Source organism: Salminus brasiliensis, chromosome 2 (assembly GCF_030463535.1).
Source record: "Salminus brasiliensis chromosome 2, fSalBra1.hap2, whole genome shotgun sequence".
In the NCBI taxonomy this organism is placed as follows: Eukaryota; Metazoa; Chordata; class Actinopteri; order Characiformes; family Bryconidae; genus Salminus; species Salminus brasiliensis.
In genome coordinates this window covers 3,364,926-3,377,576 of record NC_132879.1, presented here as the reverse complement: position 1 = coordinate 3,377,576, position 12,651 = coordinate 3,364,926, and the positions used below count along the sequence as shown (strand labels likewise).

General features: G+C 43.0%; 1 long non-coding RNA gene across 1 annotated transcript in view; it reads right to left on the bottom strand.

Moving 5' to 3' along the window:
• The window catches only part of LOC140549766 (uncharacterized), a 39,883-nt gene extending 29,691 nt beyond the window's left edge, over positions 1-10,192 (bottom strand). The window contains exons 1-2 of the long non-coding RNA XR_011979014.1: positions 10,062-10,192; positions 2,431-2,516 (exon numbers count right to left, since the gene is read on the bottom strand). This is a non-coding gene — a long non-coding RNA (uncharacterized lncRNA). The remainder of the gene's footprint in view (positions 1-2,430; positions 2,517-10,061) is intronic.
• Positions 10,193-12,651: the final 2,459 nt, after the last annotated feature.

Below are 12,651 nucleotides of genomic sequence, written 5' to 3'. Positions count from 1 at the left end.
TTAAACCAGCAGCTCCAGGATCATGCTGATGCTCCACTGACAGGGAACAGGGAGACCGTCAGTCTCCGACATTCCCACTCCAGGCCGGAACACATGGTAGAGCTGCATGAGTGTGTCTCTGGCCACTATGAACTCTTTAGCCTCCACTATGATTTATTCACTGTCCACTGTGGTTTATTCAGTGTCCACTATGAATTTTTCAGTGTCCACTATGAATTTTTCAGTGTCCACTATGATTTTTTCAGTGTCCACTGTGAATTATTCAGTGTCCATTATGAAGTATTCAGTGTCAACTATGGATTTATTCAGTGTCCACTATGATTTATTCTGTGTCCACTATGAATCTTTTCATTTCCACTATGATTTTTTCAGTGTCCACTGTAATTTATTTAGGGTCCACTATGAATTTTTAAGTGTCCACTATGAATTATTCAGTATCCACGCTGAAATTTTCAGTGTCCATTATGAATAATTCAGTGTCCACTATGAATAAATTAGTGTCCACTATGATTTATTCAGTGTCCACTATGAATTTTTCAGTGTCCACTATGAATTTTTCAGTGTCCACTATGAATTTTTATAAATTTCCACTACAATTTATTCAGTGTCCACTATGAATAATTCAGTGTCCACTATGATTTATTCAGTATCCACTCTGAAATTTTCAGTGTCCACTATGAATTATTCAGTGTCCACTATGAATTATTCAGTGTCCACTATGAATTATTCAGTGTCCACTATGATTTATTCAGTGTCCACTATGAATTTTTAAGTGTCCACTCTGATTTTTTTTAGTGTCCACTATAAATTATTCAGTGTTCACTATGATTTATTCAGTATCCACTATGAATTATCCAGTGTCCACTATGAATTATTCAGTGTCCACTATGAATTATTCAGTGTCCACTATAATTTATTCAGTGTTCACTATGAATTATTTAGGGTCCACTATGAAGTTTTAAGTGTCCACTATGAATTGTTCACTGTCCACTATGATTTATTCAGTGTCCACTATGAATTATTTAGGGTCCACTATGAAGTTTTAAGTGTCCACTATGAATTATTCAGTGTCCACTATAATTTATTCAGTGTTCACTATGAATTATTTAGGGTCCACTATGAAGTTTTAAGTGTCCACTATGAATTGTTCACTGTCCACTATGATTTATTCAGTGTTCACTATGAATTATTTAGGGTCCACTATGAAGTTTTAAGTGTCCACTATGAATTGTTCACTGTCCACTATGATTTATTCAGTGTCCACTATGGATTTACTATAAATGATTTCATTATTAATTATAAGTAATATTATTAAGTAAGTTAAGAGTTTAAAGGGTTCCTGAAGTAAATCTAAAGGTTCTTCACTGGTTTAAAGGTTCTCTTAAAGAAGCCTCTGTAGCACCTGTGTTTGTAAGAGTGTCAGGGATCAGCACTGTTTCTATGTTTAGATGTTTCTGTGGACTCCGGTCTATTCACACTAGTTAGGGATATCTGAGTGGACTCTTCGGCACAGAGCTGCTCTGCAGAGTTACAGGTAGAGTGCAGGATGGAGTCAGCAAGGGGCGGAGCCAACACAACAGTGATGAAGCTTCCTACAACACCTGAGAGAAGGTTATCGCCGAGAGCGACGACTACTGCACCACCCTAAAGACACGTTCTTCCACCGTTCGTCTGATCAGCGGATGCCCAAGCTGACTGAATCAGCCGCGTTACACAAAGGAAGATCCTGGCATTTCCCGAGATGACTCACTCCATTTCATTTGTGATCATGGCCCCGCCACGCCCGCAAAACCTACCTCCGCTGGAACCGCTGATGCAATCACACCTCATAAACTCTGCCTGAGCAACGAGCCAGGAAAGGGCAATCGGGGAATGAATTAAAGGGCAGATTCAGACACATTAGACCTGCTTAGCCCAAATGTAGCCCCTCCGCTCATGTGGAATTCCTCACTTTCCTTCATTATATCTATAAAAATGGACATAAAAATCACACAGAGCTCAAAGCTATTTGGTGGGAGGATGAACGTCCAGGACCTCTCAGCTGCATTAGCCTCGGCCAGTGCAAATCTAAAGACGACAAAGGTGGTTTTGGCTGAACTACATGTGGGATAATTGGGATCATTCTGAGACCACCCACTGGTAGACCTGAGGCAATCTCTTTCTCATACACCCACACAAACACACGAACACACACACACACACACACACATACAAATCCACAAACCTAAACACACTTACACACTGCCCAGCGCTAGCCGTTTAAGATTACTGACCACTTTCTTTTGTGCCATATGGCCAAGCCAGCAGGAGGCCTAACACAGAGACCTAGCTTTAGCCGCTTAACGCCTGTGTTCGTGTGGGTGTGTGTGTGTGCGTGCGTATGTGTGTGTGTGTGTGTGTGTGTGTGTGTGCGTGTGTGTTAGTACTCACTCATACTGCGATGCTGGCTTTTGGTAGACAGCTGAGGTCCAGGTGAGGCTGTTCTCCACAGGCGTTCTCCTCAAGGCACTCATGACCTGCAGGACACAGAGTAGTTTACTGAGACAAGGTTGATCCAAACAACCCGGTCTGGATTTATGTCCCCAAACCAATCAGCCATAACATTACAACCACTGACGGGTTAAGTGAAGAACACTGACCACATCTGGTTCCAGCGGCTTCTGTCAACGGGGTGGATCTACTAGGCAGCGAGTGAACAGTCAGTTCTGAGACACTATCACAAGAACCAATCTGTGATGTTCTAGACAATGACTGGGTCAGAACATCTCCAGTGAACCGCTGACAGGGTCATGGGTGGACTTAAAGGATCTGCTGCAGACATCTAAATCGTCCAGATACCACAGCAAGACGCCTTCAGAGGTCTTGTAGAGTCCACGCCTTGATGGTCAGATCTGTTTTGGTGGCATGAGGTTAGGTGGAACTATCCAAAATTAGGCAGGTGGTTTTAATGTTATGGCTGATTGAAGTAAACAGTCCCTGGAAATTGGAGACTGGAGCAGATAAGAGCGCAAGGAAGGACAACCTGCGAACCAGCAACAGGGTCATGGGCGCCCAAGACACTCATTGATGGACACCTTTAGATGTTATCAGCAGATCCTTTATGCCCTGTAAATTGTGAGGTGGGTGGGGCCTCCATGACCAGCAATGAGTCTTGGGAGCCCATGACCCTGTCGGCGGTTCATTGGTTGCCCTTCCTTTTGGTAGGTACTGACCACTGCATACTGGGAACACCCCACAAGATGTTTTGGAGATGTTCTGACTGTCCATATATATATATATATATATATATATATATATATATATATGACGGTCAGAACACAGACCATGAACCTAGAGCTGGGCAATATGACGATATTTTAGCGTATCATGATAAATTTTGTTATTGTAATAATAATAAGCTTTTCTTAGCATATGGGGGAGACCGTTAGTGCTTAATAAACACTGATCAGCTGCAGGTCTCATTACTAACAGTGTAATTAGACTGGTTTAATTAGATGAATAAAAATCTGTGTATTTAATACAGGAGAGGATCTGAATGTATGTATCGTGATACATAAATAAAAGAGTCTTTAAATATCGTGATATAGTATTTTTCCATATCGCCCAGCCCTACGTGAACCCAAACGCTGTTGCTCCTCCTTTAAATAAACCAAAACTGAACTTTTATTATTATCATATTATCATATACATCCGCAAAATTAACATAAACTCCGCCCACTAGAGAAAGAACGGTCGCTGAAATGATAATGAAACGTCGATTTTTGAAGAATATGATGTTGTTGATGCTGGAAAGCAGCTCATCCCCTCCAGACTCTGTTAGTGATGGGAATACGGGTTGCTACGGGAACCAGGCCTTTCCTAAGCCGGTGTCCGTGGAAGGGGAGCCTAAACTCAGCAGGTGATGAAGCTAAAACCGGAGAGGCAAACTCCTGTGGAGATTAGCCTAGGGATCTGTGCTAGGCTAAAAGCTGACACTCTTACATCTGAACGCTAAGCACCGGCTTATTTGTTGACCAGTAAGACTTTCAATAAGCCGAACTCGGGGAAGCGAGTGTGGGGGCTAGGCTACGAGCTAACCTGGCTACGATCTCTTCAGCTTGCTAACAGCATGCTGCGCTGAGAGGACACAGAGAGAGGACAGCAGCACTATCCGCTGAAGAGACTCTGGAATAATAATTACAGTGTTTCTGTTACAGGGTTAAAAATATGCTCTAATATGGGGGTCCTGTGAGCCTTAGCCGGTGCCGTAAACCAGCCAATCAGAGCAGAGCTCATTGTTTTTACGGACGGTCCTCTGTAAAGGCAAATCTGATCGCCCCTCTCGCATTACTGGCATGTTCTGACTTCTCTCTCTTACACACACACACACACACACACACACACACACACACACACACACACTACAGTCTCATAATAAGCACTTTCTCTGTGTGTGAATGAGGGTAATCAGAAGAGGGTGTTTGAGGGGGGTACAGCGGGTGTATAGAGGGTAATAACAGTAATGAACTAAACGGGTTAACAGGACACGCTAAAGATACACTGAGCTCATATCTCTCTCTCTCTCTCGGCCATACAATATATGGACAAAAGTATTGGGACACCTCTTCGCTCATCGTTTCTTCCGAAATCAAAGGTATTCACATATCGTTAACAAAGGGAAGAAGGCTTTCTACTCGATTCTGGAGAAGCATTGCTGTGAGGATTTGATTGCATTCAGAGACATTAGTGAGGTCAGAAAGTTGGATGATCACCATCCCACCTCATCATCCCCAACTCCACCCCAACTCATGCCAGAAGTACTGGATGGAGCTCCACCATCATTCCAGAGAACTCAATGCTGGGAGGGCTTTATACCCCCCTCTAGCCCACGCCTGGCATTGGGCAGCAGCACGGTGCCAACAGGTCCTATTCTATTGGCAGTACTTCTCTACAGACAAGAATAGCAGGGGGTGTAATGGTAGAGGAGAGAGAGAGAGAGAGAGAGAGAGAGAGAGAGAGAGACTTAAGGGTGGGGTTAATGACACCATATGTTTACCCTTGTGCTGACGGGGTCACCTTTAGATACCAAACCACAATGGGGAGAACAGTGTGTGTGTGTGTGTGTGTGTGTGTGGACTGCTGGGGTCAACACAAACTGGTCTAAGCTTCACATTCCATCCTGCAGTGTGTGTGTGTGTGTGTGTGTGTGTGTGTGTGTGTGTGTGAGTAAGGTTAGGTCTTTGTGTTCTGCCAATGGGCTATAACACCAGGGCATCTGGGCATGTGTGTGAGTGTATGTGTGTATTTATGTAGAAGCTAGCAGACCTTGCTGGCCTGAACCACCAAATAATAATTAATTAAACGTATTATACTTATCTAGCCCCTGTAGAGAAGTACTGCCAATAGAATAGGACCAGGACCAGATAAACATGAACCTACTGGCACCATGCTGTCTAATAACACCAGTGGACTAGAGGGGTATAAAGCCCCCCAGCATTGAGCTGTGGAGCAGTGGAGGAGCTGTGTTCTCTGGAGTGATGGATGGTGGAGCTCCATCCAGTACTTTTGAATGGGATGATTCGGGGAGTTGGGGATGATAAGGTGGGGTGGTGATCATCCAGCATTCTGACTTCATGAACAGTCTTGCCTTGAATGCAATCAAATCCTCACAGCAATGCTCCATCTAGTATAAACTCTAGCAGAAAGTCTTCTTCTTCCCAGTAGACAGTAGAGACAGTTAGTCCAACAAAAGCTCTTTCTAATACCCTTGCAGAAACAATGAATGAGCAGGTGTCCCAATACTTTTGCCCATATAGTATATCAAACTAGTAGTATATCTCTTGGCTGATCGACTGCATCTGAGGTCAGTGATAAATCATGTTAATGTGATTTTTCACCAAACTACTCTTTCTCAATACACACACACACACACACACACACACACACACACAGTAACAGTGGTTTGTGTGTGGGTCAGGTATAGCTAACGGCATTCTACACCAGTGCCCACTACAGAATCATTAGCGTGCCAGCTGCTCTTCCTGCTCTGTTGCTATGGTACAAAGCCACACACATTCACACTCTCTCTCTCTCTCTCTCTCTCTCTCACACACTCACACACACACACACACACACACACACATCCTTCCCCCCATGCCTCCCTCTTTCCTCATTCCACTACATTGCTGACACCAACCACCCATTGAATCAGTCCATCATGTTTGTGTGGAAAGGCTACGCAAGCCTGTTTACACACACACACACACACACACACACACACACACACACACACACACACACACTCCAAAACACCAGCACCACTTACTGTAGCGTGTGTGCCGGCCCTGATTCACGCAGGCCTGTATTTTACTTGAGGGTGTGTAGATTACTACTCACTTGCCCACACGTAAGAAGACTGTTGTTTTGCTCAGGTAAATGAAGACACAGGAGACCACCAAATACACACCCCAACACACACACACACACACACACACACACACACACACACACACACACACACACACACACTTATCCCAGAATCACTTCCCTGCGAGATTTGATCAAAAAAAGTGGCCGTACTGTAAACACACCAAAAGCTGCTTAGCTGTAGAGGCAGCTTTTTGAGTTAGATTGGGATACAGTACCATACTTTTACTATAGTACAGTTTCAGCTCTTTAAATTGAGTTAGATTGAGATACAGTACCATACTTTCACTATAGTACAGTTTCAGCTCTTTTAATTGAGTTAGATTGGTATACAGTACCATACTTTCACTATAGTACAGTTTCAGCTCTTTAATTGAGTTAGACTGAGATACAGTACCATACTTTCACTATAGTACAGTTTCAGCTCTTTAATTGAGTTAGATTGGGATACAGTATCATACTTTCACTATAGTACAGTTTCAGCTCTTTTAATTGAGTTAGATTGGGATACAGTACCATATTTTCACTATAGTACAGTTTCTGCTCTTTTAATTAAGTTAGATTGGAATACAGTACCATACTTTCACTATAGTACAGTTTCAGCTCTTTTAATTGAGTTAGATTGGGATACAGTACCATACTTTCACTATAGTACAGTTTCAGCTCTTTAATTGAGTTAGATTGGGATACAGTATCATACTTTCACTATAGTACAGTTTCAGCTCTTTTAATTGAGTTAGATTGGGATACAGTACCATACTTTCACTATAGTACAGTTTCAGCTCTTTAATTGAGTTAGATTGGGATACAGTATCATACTCTCACTATAGTACAGTTTCAGCTCTTTAATTGAGTTAGATTGGGATACAGTATCATACTTTCACTATAGTACAGTTTCAGCTCTTTAATTGAGTTAGATTGGAATACAGTACCATACTTTCACTATAGTACAGTTTCAGCTCTTTAATTGAGTTAGATTGGGATACAGTACCATACTTTCACTATAGTACAGTTTCAGCTCTTTAATTGAGTTAGATTGAGATGCAGTACCATACTTTCACTATAGTACAGTTTCAGCTCTTTTAATTGAGTTAGATTGAGATGCAGTACCATACTTTCACTATAGTACAGTTTCAGCTCTTTAATTGAGTTAGATTGGGATACAGTACCATGCTTTCACTATAGTACAGTTTCAGCTCTTTTAATTGAGTTAGATTGAGATGCAGTACCATACTTTCACTATAGTACAGTTTCAGCTCTTTAATTGAGTTAGATTGGGATACAGTACCATGCTTTCACTATAGTACAGTTTCAGCTCTTTTAATTGAGTTAGATTGGGATACAGTACCATACTTTCACTATAGTACAGTTTCAGCTCTTTAATTGAGTTAGATTGAGGTACAGTACCATACTCTCACTATAGTACAGTTTCAGCTCTTTAATTGAGTTAGATTGGGATACAGTACCATACTTTCACTATAGTACCGTTTCTGCTCTTTTAATTGAGTTAGTTTAGGATACAGTACCATACTTTCACTGTAGTACAGTTTCAGCTCTTTAATTGAGTTAGATTGGGATACAGTACCATACTTTCACTATAGTACAGTTTCAGCTCTTTTAATTGAGTTAGATTGAGACGCAGTACCATACTTTCACTATAGTACAGTTTCAGCTCTTTAATTGAGTTAGATTGGGATACAGTACCATGCTTTCACTATAGTACAGTTTCAGCTCTTTTAATTGAGTTAGATTGAGATACAGTACCATACTTTCACTATAGTACAGTTTCAGCTCTTTAATTGAGTTAGATTGGGGTACAGTACCATACTTTCACTATAGTACAGTTTCAGCTCTTTAATTGAGTTAGATTGAGATACAGTACCATACTTTCACTATAGTACAGTTTCAGCTCTTTAATTGAGTTAGACTGGGATACAGTACCATACTTTCACTATAGTACAGTTTTAATTCACACTTTCTTTTCAACAAACAAAAAAGCTACATGTTCATCCTTACAGCTAACTAGCCAATCTACCGCCAAGCTTACTTTAGTACTAAACAGTATTTTGCGAAGTCCGGACTACACTCGCTTGGCTGAGGCAAGCAAGGGGAACTCTGGGCTGGAGTTCTGGGGGGCTTCGAGCTGATGGGACCCGAAACCAGACCCCTCCTTGCCAAGCAGAGGTTGAGCATAATTTGGACCATCGTTTTTATTCTAACTTATGATGTCTAAATATTTGTGGACACTAACGCTATTATCCAGAGCGACTTACAAGGTTACTCGTATTACAGAGGAGGGCCAATGTAGCGTTGGGAGTCTCGCCCAAGGACTCTTATTGGTGTAGCGCTGCACAGTCACCCAGACTGGGAATCGAACCCCAGTCTCCCACATGGTGTAGTAGCTCACTGACGGCTAGTGGTGTCATCTGTTGCGCCACACGCTTTAAGTACACACGGCTTGCCTAGTCTAGCGCCTGTAGAAAAGTATTGCCAATACAATAGGACTCCCTGGATTTGAGCAGGCATGGAAGAACTGCATCCTCTGGAATGACGGATGGTGCTCCATCTAATACTTTTGGGATGAGCTGAGAAGTTGGGGACGATCAAATCCTCACAGCAATGCTCCACCTCCAAAATCTAGTCGAAATCCTTCCTCCCTGGACGGCAGAGACAGTTACTCCAACAAAAGCAGGAGAAGCTCTTTTTAACACCTTCGATTTCCGGAAAAAATTATGAATGAGCAGTGTCCCAATACTTTTGTCCAAATTGAGTCCCTTATAATAATTTGGTATTTTCACAGAATTATGACGTCTCGCGATAACGAGATATTCTATGTCGTATTTAAAACATTATGTCGTTCTTATGGCAAGATTTATCTCGTAATAACGCGATGTTTTCCTGCATAATTATGACATGGCACCTCGTCTGATATGGTTCAGACTGAACTGTGTTAAGGTGGCGAAATGCATCCTATTAAAACTTTTAAGGGGCTTTAAATAACGTCTTTACGCCGGTAAACATCCTGCAGACGTTTATCAATGAAGGCGCTCGCGGTAATCTGCACCGGCTCCGCGCGGCGCCGGGAGGGCTGCTCACCCCGCCGAGCACTAATTCACACACATTAATGACGACACGGAAAAACGTTCAATTAATCGATTAAACGTTTCTCGATCCATCAAATCGATCCATAACTTCCCCACTGCAACAGAAAACCACTCGGCTTCAGTAAAAACGGGCTGAGAAACTCCGAGCCCGCGACTGAAAGCAGGCTCGACCAATCAACGCCCGCCGTCGAGCCAGCCAGCCAATAGGAGCGCGCTGTGGGTGTTTACGTCCCGCCCCATTAGCAACGACCGACGACTGTGCTAAGCTAAGGCCTCGATGAACACAACCGAGGAGAAAGTTTTGCGAAAAATGCAAAGAGTTTCCCCGCCGCGCGGACAAACAAGCAAACAAACAAACAAGCAAACAAACAAACAAGTGCGCGCGGAGGCCGCGTTTCAGACGCAGGCGCGCGTTTCAGCTCGCGGAGGCGCGCGCCTGTGCTAGCAGCGCTGTTTACAAGCCGGACAGCGGAGCTGGAAGTGTGAGATGTCCGAGGTAATAAATGGGTTTGCGTTCAGAGCAGATGAGGAGGTGGTAAGGGCCCGCGTTACCTGCTGCTTCCCGCTCACAGCTCACTCAGCCCGGCTCTCTGCTCTCCGTCAGCCCGCCGCTGGGGAACGGCCATCGCGCTGCAGCGGGCAGGCAGGAAGTGCTCTGAGCCGGAGAGAGAGTGGAGGAGCGGACAGGTACTCACACACACACACACACACACACACACACACACACACACACACACACACACACAGAGTAATACACACACACACACACACACACACACACAGAGAGTAATACACACACACACACACACACACACAGAGTAATACACACACACACACACACACACACAGAGAGAGTAATACACACACACACACACACACAGAGTAATACACACACACACACACACAGAGAGAGTAATACACACACACACACACACACACACACACACAGAGAGAGTAATACACACACACACACACACACACACACACACACACACACACACACACAGAGAGTAACACACACACACACACACACAGAGTAATACTCACACACACACACACAGAGAGTAATACACACACACACACACACAGAGTAATACACACACACACACACACACACACACAGAGAGTAATACACACACACACACACACACACACAGAGAGTAATACACACACACACACACACACACAGAGAGAGTAATACACACACACACACAGAGTAATACACACACACAGAGTAATACACACACACACACACACACACAGAGTAATACACACACACACACACAAAGTAATACACACACACACACACACACACACAGAGTAATACTCACACACACACACACAGAGAGTAATACACACACACACACACACACAGACAGAGTAATACACACACACACACACACAGAGTAATACACACACACACACACACAGAGAGAGTAATACACACACACACACACACACACACACACACAGAGTAATACACACACACACACACACACACACACACACACACACAGAGAGTAATACACACACACACACACACACACACACACACACACACAGAGAGTAATACACACACACACACACACACACACAGAGAGTAATACACACACACACACACACACACACACACACACACAGAGTAATACATACACACACACACACACACACACACAGAGAGTAATACACACACACACACACAGAGTAATACACACACACACACACACACAGTAATACACACACACACAGAGAGTAATACACACACACACACACACAGAGAGTAATACACACACACACACACAGAGTAATACATACACACACACACACACACACAGAGTAATACACACACACACACACAGTAATACACACACACACACACACAGAGTAATACACACACACACACACACACAGAGTAATACACACACACACACAGAGTAATACACACACACACACACACAGAGTAATACACACACACACACAGAGTAATACACACACACACACACACAGAGTAATACACACACACACACACAGAGTAATACACACACACACACAGAGTAATACACACACACACACACACAGAGTAATACACACACACACACAGAGTAATACACACACACACACACACAGAGTAATACACACACACAGAGTAATACACACACACACACACACAGAGTAATACTCACACACACACACACAGAGTAATACTCACACACACACACACACACAGAGTAATACACACACACACACACACAGAGTAATACACACACACACACAGAGTAATACACACACACACACACACAGAGTAATACACACACAGAGTAATACACACACACACACACACACAGAGTAATACACACACACACACACACACAGAGTAATACACAGAGTAATACACACACACACACAGAGTAATACACACACACACACACACACACACAGAGTAATACACAGAGTAATACACACACACACACACACAGAGAGTAATACACACACACAGAGTAATACACAGAGTAATACACACACACACACAGAGTAATACACACACACAGAGTAATACACACACACACACACAGAGTAATACACACACACACACACAGAGTAATACATACACACACATACATACACACACACACACACACACACACAGAGTAATACACACACACACAGAGTAATACACAGAGTAATACACACACACACACACAGAGTAATACACACACACAGAGTAATACACACACACACACACAGAGTAATACACACACACACACACACAGAGTAATACATACACACACACATACATACACACACACATACACACACACACACACACAGAGTAATACACACACACAGAGTAATACACACACACACACAGAGTAATACACACACACACACACACAGAGTAATACACACACAGAGTAATACACACACAGAGTAATACACACACACACACACACAGAGTAATACACACACACACACATACACAGAGTAATACACACACACACACATACACAGAGTAATACACACACACACACACACACAGAGTAATACACACACACAGAGTAATACACACACACACACACACACACACACAGTAATACACACACACACACACACACAGAGTAATACACACACTAACAGTGGAGGA